We start from the raw sequence: 11,226 nt of genomic DNA on the forward strand, positions 1-11,226 counted from the left end.
CCAGGGAAGGGACTGAGGTCCCACGGAGATCAGAGCTACCACCATTGTTCCCTCTCAGTCCCGCCCCCGCATATAACGTCACAATCTAGCGACTGGGGTGCCCAGCCCTGGCCAACACCTAAGGCTCCGCCCCTCACCTTAACAGGAGCAACCAGACCAAAAAAATAAAAAAAGAGAGAGACATGTCTCAAACAGAAGAACAGATCAATGCCCCAGGACTCATCCTTTTGAGCGACCAAGAGATAGCCAGTCTATCAGATGCACAGTTCAAAACACTGGTGATCAGGAAGCTCACAGAATTGGTTGATTTTGGGCGCAAATTAGATGAACAAATGCAGGTTACCATAAAAGAGATGAAGGAAGATGCACAGAGAACCAATAGTGATGGGAAGGAAACTGGGAGTCAAAACAATAGAGTGGACCGGAAGGAAGAAAGAAACAACCAAACAGGAACGAATGGAGAAATAAGAATTCAAAAAAAAATGAGAAGCTTAGGAACCTCCAGGACATCTTTAAACGTTCCAACATCCAAATTATAGGGGTACCAGACGGGGAAGAGGAAAAGCAACAGATTGAACACGTATTTGAACAAATAATAAAGGAGAACTTCCCCATTCTGGCAAAGGAAATAGACTTCCAGGAAATCCAGGAAGCTCAGAGAGCCCCAAAGAAGTTGGACCCAAGAAGAAACACACCAAGGCACATCATAATTACATTAGCCAAGGTAAAAATGAAAATGAAGGAGAGAATCCTAGAAGCAGCAAGAGATAAGGGGACAGTAACCTACAAAGGAGTTCCCGTCAGACTGTCAGCTGATTTCTCAAAAGAGACCTTACAGGCAAGAAGGGGCTGGAAAGAAGTATTCCAAGTCATGAAAGACAAGGACCTATATCCCAGATTACTCTATCCAGCAAAGCTTTCATTTAGAATGGAAGGGCAGATAAAGTGCTTCTCAGATAAGGTCAAGTAAAAGGAGTTCATCATCACCAAGCCCTTATTTTAGGAAATGTTAAAGGGACTTATCTAAGAAAAGAAGATAAAGAAAAAACATGTATAGTAAAAGGACCGCAAACTCACAATTATTAACAACTACACCTAAAGCAAAACCAAAAGAAACTAAGCAAACAACTTGAACAGGAACAGAACCACAGAAATGGACATCACATGGAGGGTTAGCAACAGGGGAGTGGGAGGAGGAGAGAGGGGGGAAAGGTACAGAGAATGAGTAGCATAGATGGTAGGTAGAAAATAGACAGGGGGAGGGCAAGAATAGTATGAGAAATGTAGAAGCTAAAGAACTTATAAGTATGGCACATGGACATGACTAAAAGGAGGGATATGGGTGGGAGAGGGTGTACAGGGTGGAGGGGAGCGAAGGGGGGAAAATGGGACAACTGTAATAGCATAATCAATAAAATATATTAAATAAATAAATAAAATAAAGATACTTCAGGTTGGGCACTTATATTTTCAATCTTTCAACTGCTTAGGGAAGCACACATTACATACTTTTCCTGCTTCAGATAAGCCTTGCACATGTACTGGGGTTCTGGTAACAGACTTTCCTTTTCATTCTGATTTTCTTCTTCACTTTTCCAAGATAGGATCTCTGGTTAATTATGTCCCCCTCCCTCCAGCTCTGCAAACAGGTGGCCATGGGGGTAAAACCAATAATTGTGTTCACAAGGCTGTTTTTGGCTGTGTGCAGTACTGTGGCCACTCAGCAGCCTTCTCAGTCATATTTGCCCACAGAGCTAACAATAAACAGTATCAAACAGGGCTGTCTGTATCTTTGGATCAGAATTTATGCCAATGTCCTTGCCCCCCACAATCCTTGAAGATGGACTGAGAACTATACTAGCAAAGGCAGGTGTTCAAGGCCCCACACCTAGTACAGGCAGCATCAGGACTAGAAACAGCTTGCTTGACTCCTGTGCCCCAAGCCTTCTCTAAATGTTCCTACTCAGCTTCTTTGTGAAGAAAGGAACCAGAGTTGGTGTTTAATCATCTGAGTTATGTACCACTTGATGTTTTCCATCCTGGACAGAGATGACTGGACCCGAATTAGTCATCTGACACAAGAGCAGTTTGGAGGCTCACATTCAAAGAACAAGAAAACACAAATATGGACAGAACAGGCCTCACAATGAAACTAGGACATGATGGACTTCTATATTACATAGCTAGTCTAACCTGCAACTGAGTATAGTAAGCTAAGTAATCCTATGCCCACCCCACAAAAAGATGTCTGCATCCTAATCATGGGAATCTACGAATATGTTACCTTGTGTGGTAAAAGGGACTTTGCAGATGAAATTACAGTTAAGAAACTGAGATGGGGTACTGTTGGCTGTGTTTCAAAAAACTATAGTACATTTACACAGTGGAATTCTATGCAGCAGAAAAAAAAGGAGCTATTTCCCTTTGTGACAGCATGGATGGAACTGGAAAGCATTATGCTAAGCGAAATAAGCTAGGTGGTGAAAGACAAAGACCATATGATCTCACCTTTAACAGGAATCTAACCAACAAAACAAGAAAATACAACCAAAGACACTGAAATAGAGAATAGGCTGACAGTGACCAGAGGGAAGAGGGGAGTGAATTTCAGGGGAAGGGGGGAACGGTTTGAAGGAACTAGTATAAAGGACACATGGACAATAACAAGGGGGGTGGAGACAGGAGGGAGGTGGGAAGGGCTGGGGGGTGGGCTGAGATGGAGATAAAGGGCAGAAAACTGTACTTGAACAACAATTAAAATTTTTTTAAAAAATAAAGCTGTTCACATTAAAAAATACTGAGATGGGGAGATTAGCCTTGATTATGCAGGTGGGCCCAACCAATACTATCACTGGTTTACTTAAGGAGGCAGGAGGACCAGTGTCACTAATAGTGGAAGGTGCGACAAAGCAAGAGGTTGGAGTGATGCTAAGAAGGGCATGAACCAAGGAATGCAGGTGGCTTCTAGAAACTGAAAAAGTCAAGAAATCTAATTTTCTAAAGTCTCCAGAAGGAACCCAGCCCTGCGTACACCATGATTTTACATTTCTGACTTCAAGAACTATAAAGGAATAAATTTGTTGTTTCAGGCCACTATAAATTTATGGTAATTTATTACAGAAGAAATAAGAAACTAATATACTAGGCACAGAGCAAGTGTCCCTTGCCCTTTAAGAGGAACATTCCTCCTTCCCAAAGGGCCCACCTGGGCTGCCACTGACCACTAGGATGGTCCTGTGCTTTCTGCCTTAGTTGAAACACTTTCTTAATGTAGAAAATAAGTTTTTTTCAATCAATTAAATCCCCCCTTGTAGAAATTAGTTTTCTATTTCCTGACCTTCATATTTTTTCCAAGGTGCCTTTCATACTTCTCAGGTAGCCTTGGGTAATCCTCCATGGGCCTGCTTGATCCACTATGGCTGGATCTGGCACTGCCTGAGGAATTGCCATAGTTTTGGATATCCCCATTGTCTGACAGAACTGTCCTAGGGAAGTAGAAATAATTCTCAGAGCCCTAGCTGATGTGGCTCAGTGGGCTGAGCACCAGCCTGTGAACCAAAAGGTTGCAGGTTCCATTCCCAGTCAGGGCACATGCCTGGGTTGCAGGCCAGGTCCCACGTAGGGGCACACAACAGGCAACCACACACTGATGTTTCTCTCCCTCTCTTTCTCCCTCTCTTCCCTTCTATCTAAAATAAATAAATAAAATCTTTTAAAAAATAATTCTCAGAGTGTTAACTCCATTGGGGAAAGGTAATAGAAGGCAGGTGGAGCTCACAATGAGGAATGATGCTGTAATTATCAGAGCCTCCTACAAAGAAGTGGGTAGCTTGGACTTAGTTCTTGAAGATCCCGGCACCTGAGCAGAGCTTGGGTATTAAAGAATGTAATTTTTTGCTTCCTATAAGAAACCTACTTTTATTTTTTTAAATGCAATTTCCATTTTATTTTTTTCCAGAGGACTTTTCTTTAGTCTTTAGGGATTTAGCTCCTTACATGGGCTGTGGTGGAGGTCGTTGAGCAGCACCCGCAGATCTGAATCCAGGTGGAGGTCCTTCTGGGCTTCACAAGAATGATTCTTGACTACCTTGCTGTGAATGGCACAACTCACACAGTAATGTAGTTTCACAGACAGCTTGGGAAGCACACAGTGAGCAAAGACACTCACTTCACAAATGTCCCTGACAGCTTTGGCCTCTACTTTGTGTCACATGACAAACTTCTTAATGGCCTTGTCCTTGGGCACTTATTGGGTACAGTTGGTGCAGCGAATAGGCTGCACATGGTCTCCACCTTTTTAGGCATAGCCGTCATTCCTTCTTTCCTTGGTCATCTTGGAAGTGAGGACCAGAGAAAGGAAGAAACCTACTTTTAAATATAAAAGCAAACTAAGTTAAAAGGAAGACGATGGAAAAAGATACTATGCTAACAACAAAAGAAAGCTGGAGTGGCCGTATTAATATACAAGGGCAGATTCATCAAGAGGACACAAAAGTCCTAAAGGTTTATGCATCTAATAACATCAAAATACATTAAGGAATAACTGATAGAACTGCAAGGAGAGATGGACAAATCTACAGTGATAGTTTATGTCTATAAGTAACAGAACAAGTACACAGAAAATCAGTAAGGACATAGGAGATTTGAGCTAAATTATCAACCATCTAAATTTTCATTTTTTATTGTTCTTCAATTAGAGTTGTCCCTCTCTTCCCCCCATTACTTTGCCCTGCCCTGCCCAGCACCCCTCCCACATTCAGTCCTCCCCACTGCTGTTGTCCTTGTCCATGGGTCCTTTATATATGTTCCTTGACTTCACCCTTCCCCTTCTTTCCCTCATTATCCCCATCCCTCCTCCCCTCTGGTCACTGTCAGTTCTTTATTTCCATGTGTCTGGTTCTACTTTGCTCACTTGTTTGTTTTGTTGATTAGGTTCCACATTATTGGTGAGATCATATGGTATTTGTCTTTCACTGCCTTGTTTATTTCACTGAGCATAATGCTCTCCAGTTCCATCCATGCTGTCTCTAAGGGTAGGAATTCCTTCTTTCTTTCTGCTGCATAATATTCCATTGTGTAAATGTACCAGCGTTTTTTGATCCACTCATTTGCTGATGGGCACTTAAGCTGTTTTCAACACTTGGCTATTGTAAATAACACTGCTAAGAACATTGGGGTGCATAGGTTCTTTTGAATTGGTGTTTCAGGATTCTTAGGATATAATCCCAGCAGTGGAATTGCTGAGTCAAAAGGTAGTTCCACTTTTAGTTTTCTGAGGAGATTCCATACTGTTTTCCACAGGGGCTGCACCAGTCTGCATTCTCACCAACAGTGCATGAGGGTTCCCTTTTCTCCACATCCTCTCCAACACTTGTTTGCTGATTTGTTTATGATGGCCAATCTGACTGGTGTCAGGTGGTATCTCATTGTAGTTTTAATTTGTATCTCTCCAATGGTTAGTGATGCTGAGCATCCTTTCATATGACTTGGGGCCCTCTGTATGTCCTTGTGGAGAAGTGTCTGTTCAGGTCCTTTGCCCATTTTTTAATTACATCGTTTGTCTTCCTGGTGTGGAGTCATGTGAGTTCATTATGTATTTTGGAGATCAAATCCTTGTCCAAGGTATCACTGGCAAATATATTTTCCCATATGGTTGGTTCCATTTCCATTTTGCTAATGTTTTCTTTAGCTGTGCAGAAGCTTTTTAATTTGATGTAGTCCCATTTGTTTATTCTTTCCTATATATCCCTTGCTCTATGGGACATATTGGTGAAAATATTGTTGTGTGGAATATATGAGATTTTCCTGCCTATGTTCTCTTCCAGGACTTTTAAGATATCATGACTTATATTCAACTTTTTTACCCATCATGAGTTTATTTTTGTGTGTGGTATAAGTTGGTGATCAACTTTCATTTTTTTGCATGTAGCTGTCCAGCCCTCCCAACACCATTTGTTGAAGAGGCTATTTTTACTTCATTTTATGCTTCCATCCCCTTTGTAAATATTAATTGACCATAGGAACATGGGTTTATTTCTTGGCGCTCTATTTTGTTCCATTGATCTATGTTTCTGTTCTTATGCCAGTAGCAGACTGTTTGGATTACAATGGCCTTGTAATATAGTTTGATATCAGGTATTATGATCCCTACTACTTTGTTTTTCTTTCTCAAAATTGCTGAGGCTTTTGGGGGTCATTTATGGTTCCATATAAATTCTTGAAATATTTGTTCTGTATCTGTGAAAGATGTCATTGGTATTTTAATAGGAATTGCATTGACTCTAGATTGCTTTGGGTAGTATGGACAATTTGATGATGTTAATTCTTCCAATCCATGAACATGGTATATGCTTCCATTTATTTGTGTCTTCCTTGATTTCTTTCTTCAGTGTTCTCTAGTTTTCTGAGTATAGGTCTTTAACCTCCTTGGTTAGGCTTATTCCTAGATACTTTATTTTTTCTTGTTGCTACAGTAAATAGGACTTTTTCCCCTAATTTCTGTTTCTGAAGTTTCATTGTTGAGGTACAAAAATGCCTCTGGTTTCTGAATATTGACTTTGTATTCCTCTATTTTGCCAAATTCACTTACTAGATCAAGTAGCTTTTTGGAGGAGTCCATAGGGTTTTATATGTATACTATTATGTCATCTGCAAACAATGACAGTTTTACACTTCCTCCTTTCCAATTTGGAGTCCTTTTCTTTCTTTTTTTTTTATCTGATCACTGTGGCTAGGACTGCCAATATCATGTTGAATAGAAGTGGTGAAAGTGGGCACCCTTGTCTTGTTCCTGATCTTAGTGAGAAAGCATTTAGTTTTTCCCTATTAAGTATGATGTTCGCTGTAGGTTTCTCATGTGTGGCCTTTATTATGTTGAGATATGCTCCCTCTACTCCCACTTTGCTGAGTATTTTTATCATAAATGAATGATGTACTTCATCAAATGCTTTTTCGGCCTCTTGATATGATCATATGATTTTTGTCTTTCCTTTTGTTTATGTGATATATTCCATTTATTGATTTGCAAATATTGTACCATCCTTGTATCCCTGGGATGAATCCCACTTGATCATGATGTATGATCTTTTCGATGTATTACTGGATGCAGTTTGCCAATATTTTGTTGAGGATTTTAGCATCTATGTTCATCTGTGATATTGACCTGTAGTTTTCTTTCTTGGTTGTGTCTTTATCTGGTTTTGGGATTAGGGTGATGCTGGCCTCATAAAAAGAGTTTGGGAGTCTTTCTTCTACTTGGGTTGTTTGGAATAGTTTAAGAAGGATAGAGTTAGCTCTTCCTTAAATGTTTTGTAATATTCTGTGAAACCATCAGGTCCAGGGCTTATGTGTGCCAGGAATTTTTTGATTACTGCTTCAATGTCACTAGCTGTAGTGCTTTGTTCAGGCTTTCTGCTTCTTATGTTTTGGAAGATTATATGTTTCTAGAAATTTTTCCATTTCACCCAGGTTTTCAAATTTCTTGGCATATGTTTGTTTGTAGGAATTTCTTACATTCCTTTGTATTTCTGTGGTATCAGTTATAATTTCTTCTCTTTGTTTCTGATTTTATTTATTGGAGTCTTCTTTTTTCCCTTGATGAGTCTAGTTACAGGCCTGTCAATTTTGTTTTATCTTTTCAAAGAACCAGCCCCTGGATTTATTGATCCTTTGAATTGTTCTTTTAGTCTCTATGTCATTTAATTCTGCTCTGATCTTGATTATTTCCTTCCTTCTATTCCCTCTAGGCTTTGGTTGTTGTTACTCTAGCTCTTGTAGATGTAGCGTTAGGTTGTTTATTTGAAATGTGTATATCTTTTTTAGGTAAGCCTGTATTGCTATAAACTTCCCTGTCAGGACTGCCTTTGCTGTGCCCCATAGGTTTTAAGCTGTTGTGTGTTCATTTTCATTTGTTTCCAGAAACTTTATGATATCTTCCTTGATCTCATTATTAACCCATTCATTGTTTAATAACATGCTCTTTAGTCTCCATGAATTTGAATATTTTTGTTTTTTCCTTGAGGTTGGTTTCTAGTTTCAAGCCTTTGTGGTCCAAGAAAATGCTTGATACGATTTGAACTTTCTTGAATTTGTTGAGGCTTGTTTTGTGTCCTCTCATATGATCTGTCTTTGAAAATGTTCCATGTGCATTTGAAAAGAAAGTGTGTTTTGCTTCTTTGGGATGAAAGGTCCTATTCATATATATATATATCAGTTAAGTCCATTTGATCTAATGTGTCATTCAGTTCCACAATATGCTTGTTGATATTTTGTTTGGAAGATCTATCCATTGTTGACAGTGGGATGTTAAAATCCCCTACTGTAAGTGTGTTGCTGTGTATATCTTTCTTGAAGTCCAAGATTGTCCTTATATATTTGGGTGCTTCTATGTTGGGTGCATATGTTTACAATGTTTATATCTTCTTGATGGATTCTTCCCTTGAGTAGTATCAAGTGTCCTTCTGTGCCTCTTTTTATGGCCTTTGTTTTGAAATCTATTTTGTCTGATATTGGTATTGTTACCCTGGCTTTTATTTCCTGTCCATTTGTTTGGAATATTTTTTTCCAACCCTTCCCTTTCAGTCTGTGTAGGTATTTTTTTCTGAGGTGTGTCTCTATTAGGCAGCATATGTGTGGGTCATGTATTTTTTTATCCATTCAACTACCCTATGTCTTTTGATTGGAGCATTCAGTCCATTTACATTTAAGGTTATTATTGATAGGTACTTATTCATTGACATTTTTCTCCTTTCTACCTGTGTTCCTCTGTCTCTCACTCTTTTTCTTCATCATGTTAAAGCAGTCCCTTTAGCATGTCTTGCAATGCTGGTTTGATGAGGTATATTCTTCTAGTATTCTTTTGTGTGGGAAACTCTTTATTTCACATTCCACTTTAATTGAGAACCTTGCTGGATAGAGTAGTCTCAGTTGCAGGCCTTTGTTTTTCATTACTTGGAATATTTCTTGCCATTCCCTTCTGGCTTGTAGTGTTTCTGTTGAGAAGGCAGCTGCTAGCCTTATCAGAGCTTCCTTGTATGTTACTTCCTGTTTCTCCCTCACTGCCTTTAAGATTCTCTCTTTGTCTTTGAATTTTGCCATTTTAATTATGATATGTCTTGGAATGGGCCTCATTGGGTTCATCTTGATTGGGACCCTCTGTGCTTCCTGGACTTGTGTGACTTCTCTCATCAAGTTAAGGAATTTTTCCATCATTTCTTTTTCAAATAGGTTTTCTATCCCATGTTCCTCTTCTCCTCCTGGTATCCCTGTTACATGGATATTATTACATTTCATGTTGTCCTGCAGCTCCCTGAACCCCTCTTTGTTTTTGAGTCTTTTTTTCTTTTCTTGCTCTTAGAATTTTTTTCTACCTTATCCTCCAGCTCGCTGATTCAATCCTCAGCTTTATCTAGTCTGCTTTTGATTCCTTCTGCTATCTTCTTCAATTCAGAAATTGTATTCTTCACTTCCTCTTGGCTCTTATTGATAGTTTCTTTGTCCCTTTTCATGCTGATGTAGTTCACAGTAAATTCCTTGTAGCTTCCCTATAGTTCTTTGTAATTCTCATTAAGCTCATTGAGATTCTTTATAACCATTGTTTTGAACTTAATGTCTGATGGTTTAATGAAATACTTGCCTCTATTTCATTTAGCACTCTTTCTGAGGATTCCTCCTTTCAATGGAGGGGGGGGGTTGTTTCCTTTTCTCCGCATTTTAGGGGAGACTCTTCTTGTTTGCTGCTGCTTCTTAAATTGATCTGCTTTGACTCCCTGTCGTTGTGTTGTGACCTTCTATGGTAGAAGACCTGTGTGATTCAGTGATGGAGTCTCCTTGATCTCCTGAACTTGATGCTCTTGGGATGCCCTTTATGCCATTTATATTGGTTCTCTGGGTGTACTTGGGTTTCAGTTGTTTGGGGGTCGTTCTTTGGTGGGTCCTTCCCTCCAGCTGGCTGACTGAGGGTCACTCCACCCAGTGCATCTAGTATGCTGTTGTATAGGTGCTGCCAGAGCAAAATCACAAAGCCTAGGAAACAAACCCACAAAAATAACTCTCACCCACAATCCCACTGTCAACAGCAAATTAACCAGTATTAATAAGGGTATAAAGAGAGTAAGACTGTTACAAGAAATGAGGGCAAATATCAGACTACCTACTGAAAGAAAAATGATTTTGTGAGGGTAGAGGGAGGAGCACTAATAAGAATAGGGAATTGGAGCAATGTGAAGAGAGAAAGTTAAAGCCACATCATAAAAATGGGAAGGAAGAAGGCAGGATGAAGTAAGAGAAGGGAGGAGTATAGTATTAGGTTTAAACAGAAATGTAAAAAAATAAAGATGAAAGAAAAAGGAAAAAAAAGTAAATAATAAAATAGGAACCAAGTTGGAGAAAAAGATCCACTGCAGCACTATCAGCAAGAAATGAATTAAAATTAATATAGGTGGGATGGAGGTAAAAGGGAAAAAAGAAAAGCTTAAGAGATGTCTGGAGGAAAGGGAAGTGATTTTGAGATGATAGAAGGAGAGGGAATACTAAAAGTGAGGAACAAAAACCAGGCTAAGACAGGGAAAAATTAAAATTTGAGATGAAAAGGATAAAAAAGGGCATGATGAAAGAGAAAAAGAAACAGGTTAAGACAGGGAAAAACTACAATCTGAGACAAAAAAAAGAACAGGCTGGATGAAGGCAGAATGGGGTAAGAGAGGAGAACAGTAAAATTTGAGATTTGAAGTACAAAAATAGTCCCTGGCTGGTGTGGCTCAGTGGATTGAGTACCAGGCTGTGAACCAAAGGGTTGCCAGTTTGATTCCCAGTCGGGGCACATGCCTGGGTTGTGAGCCAGGTCCCCAGTTTGGAGTGTGTGAGAGACAACCACATATGGATGTTTCTCTCCCTCTCTTTCTCCTAACCTTCCCCTCTCTAGAAATTTTTAGAGAGGGGGGAAGGGAGGGAAGAAGAGAGGGAGAGAAACATCCATGTGTGGCTGCCTCCCACGTGTCTCCCCCTGGGGACCCGGCCTGCAACCCAGGCATGTGCCCCAAACAGGAATCAAACTGGCAACCCTCTGGTTCACTGGCTGGTGCTCAATCCACTGAGCCACACCAGCCAGGGCTAAAATCTTTTTAAAAATACAAAAATAGTGAAGTTCTAGAGACAAAATTGAAAAAATGCAACAACAACTACCCTATCCAAAAGTAATGAGCAAAGATTGCTAAAAGTGGAGAGAGA

General features: G+C 39.8%; 1 pseudogene; it reads right to left on the bottom strand.

Annotated features, from left to right (window-relative positions):
• Window positions 1-3,992: 3,992 nt before the first annotated feature.
• On the bottom strand, window positions 3,993-4,333 carry LOC123832796 (annotated as a pseudogene).
• Between the last annotated feature and the right edge of the window lie 6,893 nt (window positions 4,334-11,226).

This window comes from Phyllostomus hastatus, unplaced genomic scaffold, assembly GCF_019186645.2.
Source record: "Phyllostomus hastatus isolate PE091 unplaced genomic scaffold, TTU_PhHast_1.1 phas_scaffold_200, whole genome shotgun sequence".
NCBI lineage: Eukaryota > Metazoa > Chordata > Mammalia > Chiroptera > Phyllostomidae > Phyllostomus > Phyllostomus hastatus.